Here is a 15,410-nt window from a genome sequence, read left to right on the forward strand (position 1 = left end):
CCTCCAACCAGATAATGAATTCCAGACACCCACGACCCTCTTTCCTCATGTCCCCTCTAATTCTTCTACCGATCACCTTAAATATGCTCCTCTGCTAATTAACCTTTCATCTAGAAGAAACATGTCCTCTCCATTCTATCCAAGCCCTTCATTGTTGTATATTCCTCAATTAAGTCACCCTTAAGCCTCCTCTGTTTTAAGAAGACAACCTGAGCCTATCTGTTCTTTCCTTTTATCTGCAATTTTCAAGCCCTGGCAATAATTTTGTAAACCTCCCCCGTACTGTCTCTGGAGTAATTATGTCTTCTCTGTAATGTGGAGACCAGAAATGTACACAAACTACAGCTATGGCCTAACTGATGTAACATGTAGACTCAGATGAAGGAAAGCATCCCAGATGCCCTCTTTATCATTTTATCTACTTATCTTCCTATCTTCAGGGACTTGATGACATGCACTGCACAATCTCTCACTTTGTCTATTTCTCTCAACATCTTCATGTTGGCTATGTAATCGTTTGCTTTGTTTTCCCACCACAAATACATAATCTCACACTCAAGGCGAGGTGATAGCCTAGTGGTATTATCACTAGACTATTAATCCAGAGACCCAGATAATGTTCCAGGGACCTGGGTCTCAATCACACCATGGCAGATCTGGAATTAATTCAGATTCAGATCTGGATCGGAAAGAGATCTGGAATTACAATTCTAAGAATAACCATTAATTCATTGTTGATTGTCAAGAAAAACCCATCTGGTTCACTAATGTCTTTGCGAGAAGGAAATCTGCCATACTCCTTGATGTGACTCCAGAGCATCAATAGTGTGGTTGATTCTTAACTGCCCTTTGGGCAATTATGGATGAGCAATAAATGCTGGCCTAGCCGGGCAACGCCTTTATCCTATGAATGAATTTAAAAACTCCTCGAGATTAAATTCCATTTGCTACTTTTCTGTCCACTCAACCAAACTATCGATGTCTTCCTGCTGTCGCCAGTCATCCTCTTCATTATCAAATACCTGGCAATTTTTGTGTCATCTGCAAATTCCCCAATCATGCATCTCACATTTAAGCCATTGATATATATAACAAACAACAAGACATTCACAACAGTGTCCTGTGGCACACCCTGGAAACCACTTGCAATTCACAAAAAAAATCCGTCAACCATTATCCTTTCTTTCTTGTCACTGAACCAAATTTGGACCGACTCACCACATTCCCCTATATTCCATGGGCTTTAATTTTTCTGACCAGTCTGCCTTGTGGGACCTCGTCCAATGCTTTATTAAAATCCATTTAGACAACTGTCCCTCATTGATTCTCCTTGTTACGTCCTCAAAAAATTCAATTAAGCTGGTGCCCCTTAATCTTTCTCTCTCCCTCCTCTTCCCTTTTTCCTCGTTCTCCTGAAGTGGTCATCAAGGGCCTGCTCTTTAGAATGGCCAGGCTGTGAGGATTCAGCAGTTCACTGCAAATGGGGAGACAACTTCTGCAAGTACTAGAGGGGACAGACCTTCCCACAAGCATTTCAGAGAACAGAATCATTGCTTCAGGAGAGCACAGACTTGACGGGCCAATGGGTGAAGGGCCTATTCTGTGCTGTGTGGTTCTATGACTCTATGATGCTAAGGGGCTGGGGCAAATGTTGTAAACGTGTTGGCATGACAGAAGACATGTGGTCAGGCGTCTGAGAGAAGTCACCAGTCACAGGTAAAGCAAATGAGTCTTGTTGCTGAGAAGCCACCGTCTAGTTAGTTGTGCTGGCCGTAAATGAAGGGGAAATGCTGAATGCACTTGACGGAAGCATTGTGTCTGATATGAGGTCAATGGACCTTCACCAACATGATCACACACTTAATGTATGTTAAGGGTCTAGAAACCTTTGATGTTACATTTTATCTCCCCATTAAGATGTAACACCCGCAGTGTCACTTGTGTGCAGCAGATGACTTGTTCCACCTTTGGGAATCGCCCCACTCAGCAACTCTTCCATTGCTCTGTTTGGAGAAAAGATAGCTACCCGTACAGCATCTCTGTGACCTCGCTGAGCAGGGATCTGAGGTTTATTGATGAGTTCAAATCAGTTTAAATCGATTCAGGCTGATTGGCAAAAGAAGCAAATGTGACATGACAAGAAAGTCTTCCCATAGTGAATAGCGAGGGTCTGGAATGTGCCCAGGAGAGAATGGTAGAGGCAGATTCATGGCATTCAACTGAGAATCAGACCATTATCTGATACGAGCAAAGAAACAGGGCGAGTTGGACTAAGTGAGCTGCTACAGGCCTCCTTACGTGCCGCAATGAGTATGTCACCAGTGCCTGTCTGAAAGAATATTCAGGCAATAAAATTGAGTGGGTGATGGTGGGACAGATCAGTGAGAACCTGCTCAGTGAATTGTAAACTCCTCAGAAGCTTCCTTGCTGAGGAAGAATTCCCTAAATGGGTAAGGCCCTCTGCTGAACAACCTTCATCCCTTCCCTTTGACAACAACCTTTCTGCTGCCTCTGTCTCATCCCACTGTGGAACTGTAAAGTCCCCATTGTCCTACCAGACTGTAGGGTTGCTCTCTCATTAAAGAGAGAGAGAGAGAAAGCGATAACTGATGATGGGTCAACATGACTTAGGCAAGGGCAGAGTTTGAGAAGAATAATTCTTAATGGTAACCTCAGCTGATGCAGGAATCATGGAATCCCCACAGTGTGGAAGCAGGCCATTCAGCCCACATCAATCTTCCAAAGAACATCCCACCCAGATTCAGACCCCTACCATTTCTTTGTAACACCACATTTCCCATGGCCAATCCACCTAACCTGCACATCTTTGAACTGTGGGAGGAAACCAGTGCACCCAGAGGAAACTCAGACAGACACACAGAGAGTTGCCTGAAAGTGGGATCGAACTTGGGTCCCTGGTTCAATGAGGCAGCAGTGTTAACCATTGAGCCACTGACTTCAAATTGAACCTATGCTGTTAGCATCACAAACCAGCCACCTGGCTAACTGAGATAACTGATCCCCTGTGGTGCTGTAGCATGAATGGGAACTGCAACTGTAGCCCCTGTGACTGGAACAAGGGTTTTGTGACCCTGCAAATCCACCCCATTCCTTACAAAGGTCCTTACTCCCTCCCTCCTGACTGTTTAATACTTCAACAACACAAAATTCAAGATTTCCAATAACTACAACAGCAAATAAAAAATCAAGAGGACCTCACCTGAAAGTTGAATGGTGATATCTTTAGCACTTGAACACTTGCAGCTGAACACATTTTAAAATTTGAAAGAGAACAAGAGCAAGACCAGTAAGACCCAACCAGGGAGGCATTGACCTAGTGGTATTATCCACTGGACTGTTAATCCAGTGACCCAGTTAATGTTCTGGGGCTCTGAGTTTGAATCCCACCATGGCAAATGGTGGATTTGAATTCAATAAAAATCTGGAATTAAGGGTCTAATGATAACCATGAATCCATTGTCAATTGTTGGAAAAGACCATCTGGTTCACTAATGCCTTTTGGGGAAGGAACCTGCCTGGTCCACACATGACTCCAGATCCACAGAAATGTGGTTGACTCTTAACTGCCCTGTGGGCAATCAAGGATGGCTAATAAATGCTGGCCTAGCTGACAACAGCCACATCCTGTGAATGAGTAAAAAAACATTATCATCTTTCTGAGAGTGGACAGGGCTATGCTGGAAATAATCAAGAACTGAACCAGCTCCATTTTTTTGGACAAATTTTGAACTTTTGTATTTAATTTCATGTACATATTTTTACATAATCATAGAATCCCTACAGTGTGGAAAGAGGCCATTTGGTCCATCAAGTCTGCTTTGATCCTCCGAAGAGCATTGCACCCAAATCCAGTCCTGTCCCTCTAACTCCGCATTTGCCATGGCTAATCCCACTAACCTACACATCCCTGGACACTACAGCCCATTTAGCATGTCCAGTCCACCTAAGCACAACTTTGGGCTGTGGGAGGAACCCAGAGGAAACCTATGCAGACACAGGGAGAACGTGCAAACTCCAGACAGACGTTCACCTGAGGGAGAAATGGAACCTGGGTCCCTTGCACTGTAAGGCAGCAGTGCAAACTCTGTTTGCATTTTAAGTGTCATCTGTCTCTGAGTTCAGTAGCAATAACTTATTTATGAAATAATGGTCAGAGAATCACATTTGAATATAACAGCTCCACATTCCTGTTGTGTGTCTGGGACTTAAGGAGACTGACATCTCACAGCCATTTTGCTGCACATTGGTTAAGTCCAGAGACCCTTTACAAAGTGCAGTGAAGGGACCTGGAACAACATAAGAGATACAACTTCCTTGCCCCAAACTATTTTGATAAAATTAGTGATATGGTCAAATGAAGTTACTCCTCCGAGATGGGAGGCCTGCTCAATTTTGCTTTATTTGTTTCTTTTTCCCTTTATAGCTGATTTGTAGCTTTTAGAAGCAGACACAGGCCTTTAGATATGATATTATCCATGTTACTAATAAGTAACGTGAACTATTGAGGCCCAAACACAGATTCTGTGGGACACCACTGGTCACATCCTGCCAATTTGAGTACCTACACATTATCTCTACTTTCTGTCACTTGCCACTCAATCAACTTGCCCTCAGTTCCATTGGCTTCTACCTTAGGTAACAGTCTCTTTTGTGGAACTTTGTAGCCTTCTGGAAGTCCATGTAGACAACATCCAATACAATCCCCTGTCCACTACCTTTGTTACCTTTTCAAAAAATTCAGTGTTCTCCCTAAAGTCCTTTAACACCCTCAGATGGAAATTAGCAGGTCCAGGAAACTTGTCACTCTTTAATACCATTAATTCCTCATTACCGGTGTTCTACTTACGTTAATTCATTTAGTCCCTATTTCCTGATCCACCATTAATTTCCTTGGGAATTCCGACAAGCTAGTCTCCTTTTCTACAGTAAATATCCTTGTGACAGGCTGATTTTGGGAACTGGGAAAAGGTGCAATGCAAATGCCTTGTTGAGGTAGAATGAGAGGACCTTTATTCTGTACCTAGTTGAGTTCTAACTGACCTGAACGTATTGCTGATACCTCAGCTGGAAAATATTGTATGTGGTAGCACCAATATATCTTGCTAAGTGTAAGAGCAGTGAATAATATTGTTGAGCACCAATTAGATTCCTCTGATCTGCTATTCACAAACCACTCCTCAATATTACTATTTTGTCAACTTCACAGCATAAAGGAATTGTCATGCCATGCTTAAAAGCTGAACTGGTGTAAAGTTTACTACACCTAAAACTGATTCTGATATTCTTGTTAAACATGTCCCAAATATAGCCTTTAAAGTGTGCACTGTTATAGCTACTGCATTTGCTGGATAGAGATATAGTACTCTGTTCAGACTTTAAATCATTTCAATGTGTGAAGATGCTGTTGTAAAATTTGTTGTGAAGTATCATGATTTGATGTGGTCCATGTAGTTTTATAATATTGGACAGAGCCCAAACAAGCAACATCAAATTCTATTCTTCTAAACTGACGCAAATGGGTATTGGTCAAAAACTGTGGAAAGTGTGAAAGGCTATTCAGCAAGATACATTCTCTGTGAATGGGGAGTGATTTAGTAACAATTATCAGTTTACTGGAATAATGCTCTGAATTGGATCAGGGATGAGAGTCATAAATTAAATGGAACAGCACAACTGGGTAGGCTTTTATGATCCAACTTACTTCTTTATCAGAAAATCTCCTTATTTGTTACAATTTCTGCCATCAATGAAACTAGTCGAAAAGGTAGATTTTTTAACCGAATATTAACCAGCATTTAAATCATTGAACATCTGCATTTCTGCATGTTTAATGTGCATTTGACAGTTGAGGCTTGTTTGAAAACATGAATGCCTATAATGTTGTGATACTATCTTAGAAAGTTGGTTTTTTGAAAGATTGCACAAAGGTGAGATTAGGTTTTATGTCAGCTTTCTATGGGGAGTTTGATTCAATGATTGCCAATAGCTCCAACAACAGCTTCATGCCAGGGATCCAGCCAGAAATTCCCTTTTATCTTGTACAAATTATCATTGTTGTGGCTAACATGTCAATTTCAATCTCTAAATGGTGATGAAATGGGTCATATTTTTGTTTGATTGCTTTAGAGCACTAAAGAGACAGAATATTGGAATGGGTGCATTCTTTCTGTGATGTGCTACCAGATTTGAAGAGTATGTGGAGAACCAACCAAACAAGAGACAAATCAAGCAGAACAAATATATTGCTTCCTTCTGCAAGAGTAAGTTCTTCGGAGTGCTGATCCATCAACATTATTTCCAGTAGGATGTGCAGTGAAAACATCAAGTGTAGCTACACAAAGCTTTTTGAAGAAAGAAAACACACAGTGGGAAGTGATACATAAGATAGTGATGAAAGACAACACGGGTTAATTCTAAGACAAGAGTGTGGAGCTGGAGGAACACAGCAGGCCAGGCAGCATCGGAGGAGCAGGAAAGTTGACGTCTCGTGTTGGCACCCTTCTTCAGAAATGGGGGAGGGGGAAGGAAGCTCAGAAATAAATAGAGAGAGGAGGGGTGGGGCTGGGGAAAGTAGGTGGGCTGGTGATAAGTGAGTGCAAGTAGGGAGTGCTGTATAAGTGGGATGGGTGGGGTGGACAGGTGGGACAGAAGATGGACAGGTTGTGTCAGGTCAAGGAGGCAGGAGGGAGGATGGGTGGGACTAGAGAAAGGTAGGTGGGAGTGGTGATAAGTTGGATGCAGGTAAGGGGTAGTGGGGATTGGTTGGCAGGAAGGGTAGGGCAGATAGGTGGGGAAGAAGATGGACAGGTTGTGTCAGGTTAAGCAGGCAGGGATGAGAGAGATGTTTGAATGTGGGATGAGGGCGGAGGTGGGGCGATTTTGAAACTGGTAAATTCTGTGTTAAGACCATCGGGCTGTAGGCTCCCGAGGCGGAATATGAGGTGCTGCTCCTCCAGTTTGCGGGTGGTGTCATTGTGACACTGGAGGAGGCCCAGGATGGACATGTCACCCAGGGAGTGGGAGGGGGACTTAAAATGGTTGGCGACTGGAAGGTTTTGTCATTGGTCATGAACAGAGCACAGATGCTCCATGAAACGGTCCCCAAGTCTGTACTTGGTCTCATTGATGTAGAGGAGGCCACATCGGGAGCAACAGATACAGTAGACCAGGTTGGAGGATGTACAGGTGAACCCCTATTGGCTATGAAAGATTTGCTTTGGGCCTTGGATAGAGGTGGGGGTGGGGGCGTGGGGGAGGTGTAGGGGCAGGTGTAAACATTCTGTGGTTACAGGAAAAGTTGCCGTGTGTGGTGGGGTTCGTGGGGATTGTGGAGCAGATGAAACAGTCGCAGAGTGAGCGGTCCCCACAAAAGGCAGATAGGGGTGGGGAGGGAAATATCCCTCTGGTCGTGGGGTTGGATTGTCGGTGGTGGAAATGGCAGAGAATGACATGCTGGATGAGAAGGTTGATGGGGTGGTATGTGAGGACAAGGAGGATTCTGTCTTTAATTTTGTTGGGTGGAGGGGGTGTGAGGGTGGAAGTGTAGGAAATGCAAGAGATGCAACTTTTTCCCCACTAACCCCTTCCCTGCATCCAATCTATCACCATCCCACCTACCTTCACCAGCCCCAACCCTCCTCTCTCTTCATTTCCCAGCTCCCTTCCCCTACACCCTTTCTGAAGAAGGGTCCTGACCCAAAACGTCAACTTTCCTGCTTCTCTGATGCTGCCTGGCGTGCTGTGTTCATCCAGCTCCACACTGGGTAATCTCTGACTCCAGCACCAGCAGTTCTGTGGGTCAATTCCAAGATGTGGTTCTCCCTGCTACTCCATTAATTCCAACATTGACTCTGATTAGTCAAATTTCTTTAGCTTTTAGGGCAGTGCTCTGCTTCAATATTTCTACACTATTATTAAGATGTTAGAAGGAGCAGTTATCACTGAATAATTTCCCTTGAGATTGGATAATCCTTTTTCTTCCAAGAAAATGTTTGGCACAACTTGCCACCCATGTGGTTTGGGCCTGAATCAAAAGCCAAGGGCAGGAGATCATATGAAAGGTGCTGTGTTGTACTTGAAACTGATACATATTGGATTCATTTCAAGGTGTATGAGAGGACAAACATTGGCTCAAGTACAAGATAACTGGGAGCACTAATGAGAGTTCAATTATCTGCACATCTGTTTAGTAATGAAGAAAGACTGTGTGCTGAGGTGTAAGCAAGAGTCATTTATCAACCTAACTTGATGGTTGAAAGATGATTGGCAGCTCAGCAGAGAATCCACATGTAACAATTATCAGTTCTTGAACTTACACACAGAAACATCACGTCTATATCTCCAGCCACAGATCCACTCTGTTTAGTTTATATAGTCAACAAAATATCTATTTTGTTTTCATCATAGGAAATTGCTTTCTTAAATTGATAATAACTATGCAATTTTCCCATTCTGCTTAGTTCTTAACATGAGAACTCAATAGTTCTGGAAGTCCCACATTCTGTCAGCCACAGTAGGGTAAGGACTTTGGTTTTCACTTTCGTCCTATCCCATGCAGAAGGGGCAGTGTCTTTTTAATAATAAGAGCAGTTCATGTTTGCACTAATAATAGGTCAGAGGGACATCAAAGCACATTTCCCAATATCTCCGTCAGATCCAATTGATCACTTCACAGGGTGGGGGGCAGTGGAGAGGTGGTGGTGGGTGGTGCTCTTGTGGTTCCTGTCACTAAATACTCAGTTTTTCATGGCAGGAAGGGCGTCTGCTTGTCAGCAGCTGCTGAGAAAAATAGGCCAGACTTCTCAGGAGCTGGGGCGGTGGGGCTGGGTGGGAGTCCAGCCACGATGTCGTCACACTGGAGGGCATGCAGAGGAAATGCCTACTCCCTGTTCGAACAAAATCCATTAACCCAGCAAAGCATACGAACAAAACGCAAACAGATTGGGCCCCAAATTGCTTCCCTGGCCCAGATCGACCCCCAACAAAGGTCAAATTACGTCTCAGAATAAATCTTTACTAGACTATTAATACAGATTGAAAAATTTTGCATGTAAATAGATGTATTACCAAAATCTCTTGTTTTGTTCTTTTATGTTTCTGGCAGTCTGCATGTTGTCGTGGAATTAATCGACTAAGGTTATCAGTGAACAAATCAATTTGTTTGAAGTGGCCTGCTCAAGCAGTAAAGTGGTATGACTTTCAAGCATGGTAACATGTTAGCACGTCTCTCTCTCTCTCTTCCCCCATGCCACCTCCAAAAGCAAGTTCAGCAGATTCAGCCCTGCTGCTGTGGGACTGAGGCAATTGGATATTAACTGGAGATTTCACTCAGAGATGCCATAATATTTGGATGTAAAAGTGGGGAGACTGGGGGCTTCAGCTGAAACATTAACCTTGTTGAGTTGGTGTCAGTCCAGACCTGAACTGGGAGTACAGAGTACCTGAAATGAGATGCATCTCATTTCTAAAAACCAACGCTGTCTATAAAAATTAATTAAATATTAAATTTGATAATTTGTAGCAGGGTGGTAAAAGAGGGAACTTCATAGGGTAGAAATCTCCAAAGCTAAGCTTTTATCACTTGCACAGGGGGCCTGTGCATTAAGGGGAACAATTATCAAAAGTGTTTATTGTAAATCAGGCCGAGGCAGTAGACAAAATACAGAGAAATCAGCATTGATTACTCCAGTTTCCTGGCATGAGGCAGTTGTAATTAATTGACAGAGAAAAATCAACAAGAATGAAAATTAATGTTTGAAAAAATAATAATTTTACCATGATTAAGATCTGACCTTTCAAACGCGATGCATTAGAAACAAATCCCACAGGATTATACATCAATACCCAATATATTTTTAAGATTATCTTTTATTGTCATATTAACAGTGAATATGATGGAGCAGACGGGTAATGTCTAATAATTGATATGAATGAAGCTTAATTATTTAAAGAAGGAGGGAAGTCTGATGGGAGGAATACTTGTTTTACAAATCATTCCAAAAAGAATTGTACTTAACATACATCTGTTATAGTTATTTTTAATCATTCTAAAGATTGACATCTCACATCTGGACTTTCCCTGCTTAGCTATTTGTGTGATATATACTGCAGCTGCTGTATCTTCATTAAGTTAAATACATCATGGCACCTCACACTGGTCTGGACCTCACTCGGCACTTCAGCACAGTGACATGATGGAAGATGCACTCAGATCTATTTAACTAAAAACCACAACAAACAAATCGGTCATTAGGCCCATTCTGTTCAGTCCTCCAGCTGGCAATCTTTTGGCTCTCGTTTTTGCTAAATGTTTCTGTCCTTCAACCTTCTGCCTGATCTAGTCTTAAATGCCGACAACAGCCTCTGCTTCTATCATTAACCTGGTAGTCACTCCCTGTGAGGATAATTCCTTGTGCTTTCTATTGTAAATCTCTTTGGGTTATCCTTTTACCCATGTTCCCTTTTTCTGGATCCCTCAATAACGGGAGGTTGCCTTTTTGCATCTTTCAGCGTCATTATGTCTTCTAGCATCATTGTTTTAAATTACAACTGCCAATTTCACTATCTTAAATTTTCTTTAATAGTCCCCTCTATCAAAGATATTCTGAAAGCCCACGGACATCACTCTCTACCTTCCTTACCCCACAGCATCTGCCACCTACTTGAGGAAGTTCATCCAGCATTGCTTTCTGAAATAAAATGCAGAAAGTGCTGGAGAAATTCAGCAGGTCCACCAGCACCTGTAGAGTGAGAAACAACAGTTAAAGTTTCAACTTCAATATGACTTCTTCAGAACTCTCCACAACTTTGGGTCTACCACAGCAAATGGACTGCAGAGATTCAAGAAGATAGCTCACTACCACCTTCTCAAGGACATCAAGTGATCTCAGTCAGTGGGACAGTAAAGATTGCATTGACCTCAGCCTTCCTGTGTTATGACTGCAGCAATACAGAAGCAATGTCCAACATCTCTTCACCCTTGGCCGGAGGATTGTCAATGGTAGGAGAATATGAATGGCCAATTTGTCGACTCTCAGCGCAATGTTGCAGAACAATGGAATGGAAACAATGGAGAAAATACGTCTAGTATTCAAAAGTTCTTCCAAGTATTTCAGTTGAAATCTTTTCTGGACTCTGCCAAATTGCAATTAAAAACAGAAAACGCTCAGCAGAATCTGGGAACTTCTGTGGAGAGAGAAATGGAGCTAATATGTCATGCTAATGTTGCTGCATCAAAATGTAAACTGCACTGGCACATTGCAAGATTTCATCTCTTATTTCCCAGAAGATAAAAGTTACAAATGGAAACCTGTCTGGAATAGTGATTTTTTTCTCTTCATTATCATTTAGATATTAATATTTAAAGTAAAAGAAATCTTTCTCCCCACACTACAAAAGCAAAGTGTAGTAAGTGACCTTGAAATAGTGATTATGCAAAGCTATCCACTTAATGATAACTAAATAACTCACGCAACCTTCAAGCTAGTAAGTTAAATATTTCAGTCAACTTAATTAATGCTGCATTTCCTTGACCGAGTGTTTACATAATTTCAATACAGCTCAAACAAAAGAGTAATTTTAATGTCAATGTAGGTCAATGCAGTCATGAGTTACAGACATACCCATAATTTTCCTTTTATCAACGCTTCACCACTTGCAGCTTATAAACATTTCAAAGTGGTTGGAGACAGAGAGTTCTCACTGAAAGAGCCAAGGAAGGAGGAAAGTCTTCTCACTGACGATTATTAGAAACAAGAAACAAGAAATGGGAGCCTCAAGGCAGCTCCATTTTTCCCAAATAATCATGGCTGATTTTCAAATACAAACCCACTTTACTGTCCAACTTCATATCCCTTAATTAATGGAAGGTTCTTTCTCTGAATTGCAAACTCACCAGCTGAGGGCTGGGAGAGTACGATATGGGAAAGCAGCAAGGGTGTGTGTTGAATAGTCAAGGCTGGAAGTAAATTGAAGGGTTTCAGCAGCAGATAAGCTGAGACAGGAGTGAAGAAGTCAGGCAATGCTACAGAGGTAGGAATAAAGTATCTTGGTACTGAAACAAAATATGTCGCAAGTTAATCTCCAGATCAAATGGGCTGCTTGGCTTAATCTCAGACTATTGCCAGGAAGAGGGTTAGAGTTATAAGTGACAGCCTTCTGCCTCATAAAGAAATGATTTTGGCTGAATTGGTCAATTCTGTGTCCAGTGCGTCACATCCAATTTGCAGCAGCACAGTTTGCTGCTCTGTTTTCTCTGGGCCCCCTTCTCAGCCAATGAGCTAGTCACTTCCGCTGGCCCCTTCCAAACAGTTAACCTTCAGGGGTCACAGCGTGTTAGTTGCAGCCTCACAGTGGTCAGAGCCAATGTCTGCCCCCTTTCCCATCTTGCATGCAGCTGTTCTCATAGTAGAGGTGTGGATGCAAGGATGCAAGGATGCAAGGATGCTGTGACCCAGTGACCAGTTCAGCTACAGAGAGTCTTTAGGTCCTAGAGTGGTAGAGACATATAGCATGGAAACAGACTCTTGGTCCGACCAGATATTCTAATCTGACCTAGTTCCATTTACCAGCATTTGGGCCATATTCCTCTAAACCCTTCCTATTCATATACTCATCCAGATGCCTTTTAAATGTTGTCGTTGTATTAGCCTCCATCACTCCCTCAAGCAGTTCGTTCCATACACAGACCACCCTTTGTGTGAAAAAATTACCCCTCAGGACCTTTTAAATTTTCCCTTTCTCACCTTAAATCTATGTCCTTTAGTTTTGGACTCCCCCACCCTAGGAAAAAGACAGACTTTGGCAATTCACCCTCATGATTTTATAAACCTCTATATGATCACTCTTCAGCTTCTGATGCTCCAGGGAAAAAATGCCCCAGCCTATTTAGCCTCTCCCTATAACTCAAACCCTCCAGCCCCAGCAGCATCCTTGTAAAACTTTTCCGCACCCTCTCAAATTTAACAACGTCCTTCCTGTAGAAGGGCAATCAGAATTGAATACAGTATTCTCAAAGACGCCTCACGAATGTCCTGTACAGCTGCTAATGATGTCTCAACCCCTATACTTAATGGTCTGATCAATGAAGGCAAGCATACCAAATACCTTCTACACCAAGCTGTCTACCTGTGACTCCACTTTCAAGGAACTGTGCACTTGCACCCCTAGGTATCTTTGTTCAGCAACGCTCCCTAAGGCCCTCCCATTAAATGTATAAGCCCTGCCCTGATTTGCCTTACCAAAATGCAACACCTCACATTTATCTAAATTAAACTTCATCTGCCACTCCTCGGCCCATTGGCCCATCTGAATATAGGGTCAAGGTGGCAACTTCCAGACCTCTTGAATGAATTTTGGAAAAAGTGCGTCAGCTGGATTGGTCAAGCCAGTGTAGACATTGCTGGTTTAGCAATGAAGTGTGTGCTGATGGAATTAGTGCACTCTGGGTCTCTGTGTTTGTGACCTTATACTGCCAAGAGATGCTGAGGATGCATCTAAGGCAGCAAAGATGGAAAATTTTCAGCCTTTACTCTTGCCTAATATGTTCTCAAAGGTCTCACCACTGTAAGAGAGTTTACTAAGAATACAAGCTTTGTAGACTCTCAGTTTGGTGTTCTCTGTTATTCCACACACTTACTCAGTTTGGACATAACAGCTACAGCTTTTGTGATGCATGTGTTGATTTCATTATCAAGGGGCAGATTGCTGGTGTTTGTGGAGCCCAGAAATATGAAGCTAACAACACCCAGCATCACATTGCCAATGCTAATAGATAGCAACATCCTGGAACAGGATTTTTAATGCTAATAATCATACCAAACTCTTTATAGGCATGAGAGAGTCTGTCAATTGGCTGCTGAAGATATTCTTTGATATGGAGTATTTGCATGGCAGAGTCAGAGTGGAGTAAATCTCTTATGGAGCTCACTGATTGGAAACAGAGCCCAGAGTGAGGACCAAAAACAATGGCTTCCATCTTCCCGATATTAAGTTGGAACAAATATCTGCAAATGTCGGATAAGCAGTTTGATAATTTAGCAACAGGGGAAGAGTCGAGAGAGGTGGTGATGAGGTAAAGCTGGGTGTTGTCAGTGTACCACCAAAGCAGTGTTTCTGGATGATAATGCCAAAGGACAGCTTGTAGTTGAGAAATAGTTGAGGGGGTGGGAGGCAAAAATAAATGATCAGGGAGAGCTGACATAATGCTGCAAAAGGAGGAAGAAAAGCCATTGCATATGATTGCATGTTTACCCGTGAGTTGCAAGAGGATATATAATTGACCATGTCAAAGTTTGCAGACAGGTCAAGAGGACAAGGAGGGAAAACTTACCACGTCACAGATGCACTTTCAGGATTTCATGATTGATACTGCAAGATGCAAACGCAAAATGGTATAAATCTGATTGATAAACAGAAAATGCTGTAAATACTCCATAACATTGGTGAGAGGAGAAATACAGTTGACATTTCAGGTTGATGACTTTTCAGCAGAACTGAAAATAATTGGTTTTAAACAAGTGTGCCCCATCTACAAGGACCACTGCAGAAATTCATTAAGGCTCCTTAAGCAGGACCTTCTAAACCACAAATCATCCAAAAGAACAAGGCCAGCAGTTACATGGACACCACCACCTGCGTATTCCCCTCCAAGTCACTCACCACCCTGACTTGGAAATATATCTCCATTGGGAGACAATGGCCTAGTGGTATTGTCGCTGGACTGTTAATCCAGAGACCCAGACAATGTTCTGGAGACCAGGGTTCAAATCCCGACATGACAGATGGTGGAATTTGAATTCAATAAATTCCTGTCCAAGTCACTCACCACCCTGACTTGGAAAGGTATCTCCATTTCTTCACCGTCACTGGGTCAAAATCCTGGAATTCCTTCCCATTGTAGGTCTGCACACGGATTGCAGTGGTTCAGGAAGGCAGCTGCTCAGCACCACCTTCTCAAGGGCAGCTAGGGACAGGCAATAAAATGCTGGTCCAGCCAATAACACCGACATCCTATGAATGAATTTAAGAGAAAAGGGGAGAGGGTGAGTAGTGAGATGACATAAGGGAAGGTCTGTATTTGGTAACAATGTAGGAGACATTAAATGAACAACAGCTTCAGTACCAATACTGACTGTATATTAAAGGAGATAGTAGGAACTGCAGATGCTGGAGAATCTGAGATAACAAGGACATGGGATACGGTGAGAACGTGGGTAAGTGGATCTGAGTCCACAAAAGGATCAGCCATGATCTTATTGAATGACGGAGCAGGCTCGAAGGGCCAGACGGCCTACTCCTGCTCCTAGTTCTTATGTAACACAGCAGACCAAGCAGCATCAGAGGAGCAGGAAGGCTGACGTTTCGGGCCTAGACCCTTCTTCATTTTCAGC

General features: G+C 42.6%; 3 long non-coding RNA genes across 3 annotated transcripts in view; 2 read left to right on the forward strand and 1 right to left on the reverse strand.

Moving 5' to 3' along the window:
• The first annotated feature begins 8,719 nt into the window (after positions 1-8,719).
• LOC125484240 lies at positions 8,720-11,328 on the forward strand. Its single transcript, XR_007263077.1, has 3 exons — positions 8,720-9,007; positions 9,125-9,210; positions 10,669-11,328. It is a non-coding gene; the product is annotated as an uncharacterized LOC125484240 (long non-coding RNA).
• Positions 9,871-11,870, reverse strand: LOC125484239. The gene is made up of 2 exons (XR_007263076.1): positions 11,643-11,870; positions 9,871-11,205 (listed from the first exon to the last, which is right to left on the reverse strand). It is a non-coding gene; the product is annotated as an uncharacterized LOC125484239 (long non-coding RNA).
• Positions 11,871-12,024: 154 nt separating this feature from the next.
• Positions 12,025-15,410, forward strand: part of LOC125484241 — a 15,485-nt gene continuing 12,099 nt past the window's right edge. The window contains exon 1 of the long non-coding RNA XR_007263078.1: positions 12,025-12,051. This is a non-coding gene — a long non-coding RNA (uncharacterized LOC125484241). The remainder of the gene's footprint in view (positions 12,052-15,410) is intronic.

The sequence above is a fragment of the Rhincodon typus genome, chromosome 10, assembly GCF_021869965.1.
Source record: "Rhincodon typus isolate 14 chromosome 10, sRhiTyp1.1, whole genome shotgun sequence".
Lineage (NCBI taxonomy): Eukaryota > Metazoa > Chordata > Chondrichthyes > Orectolobiformes > Rhincodontidae > Rhincodon > Rhincodon typus.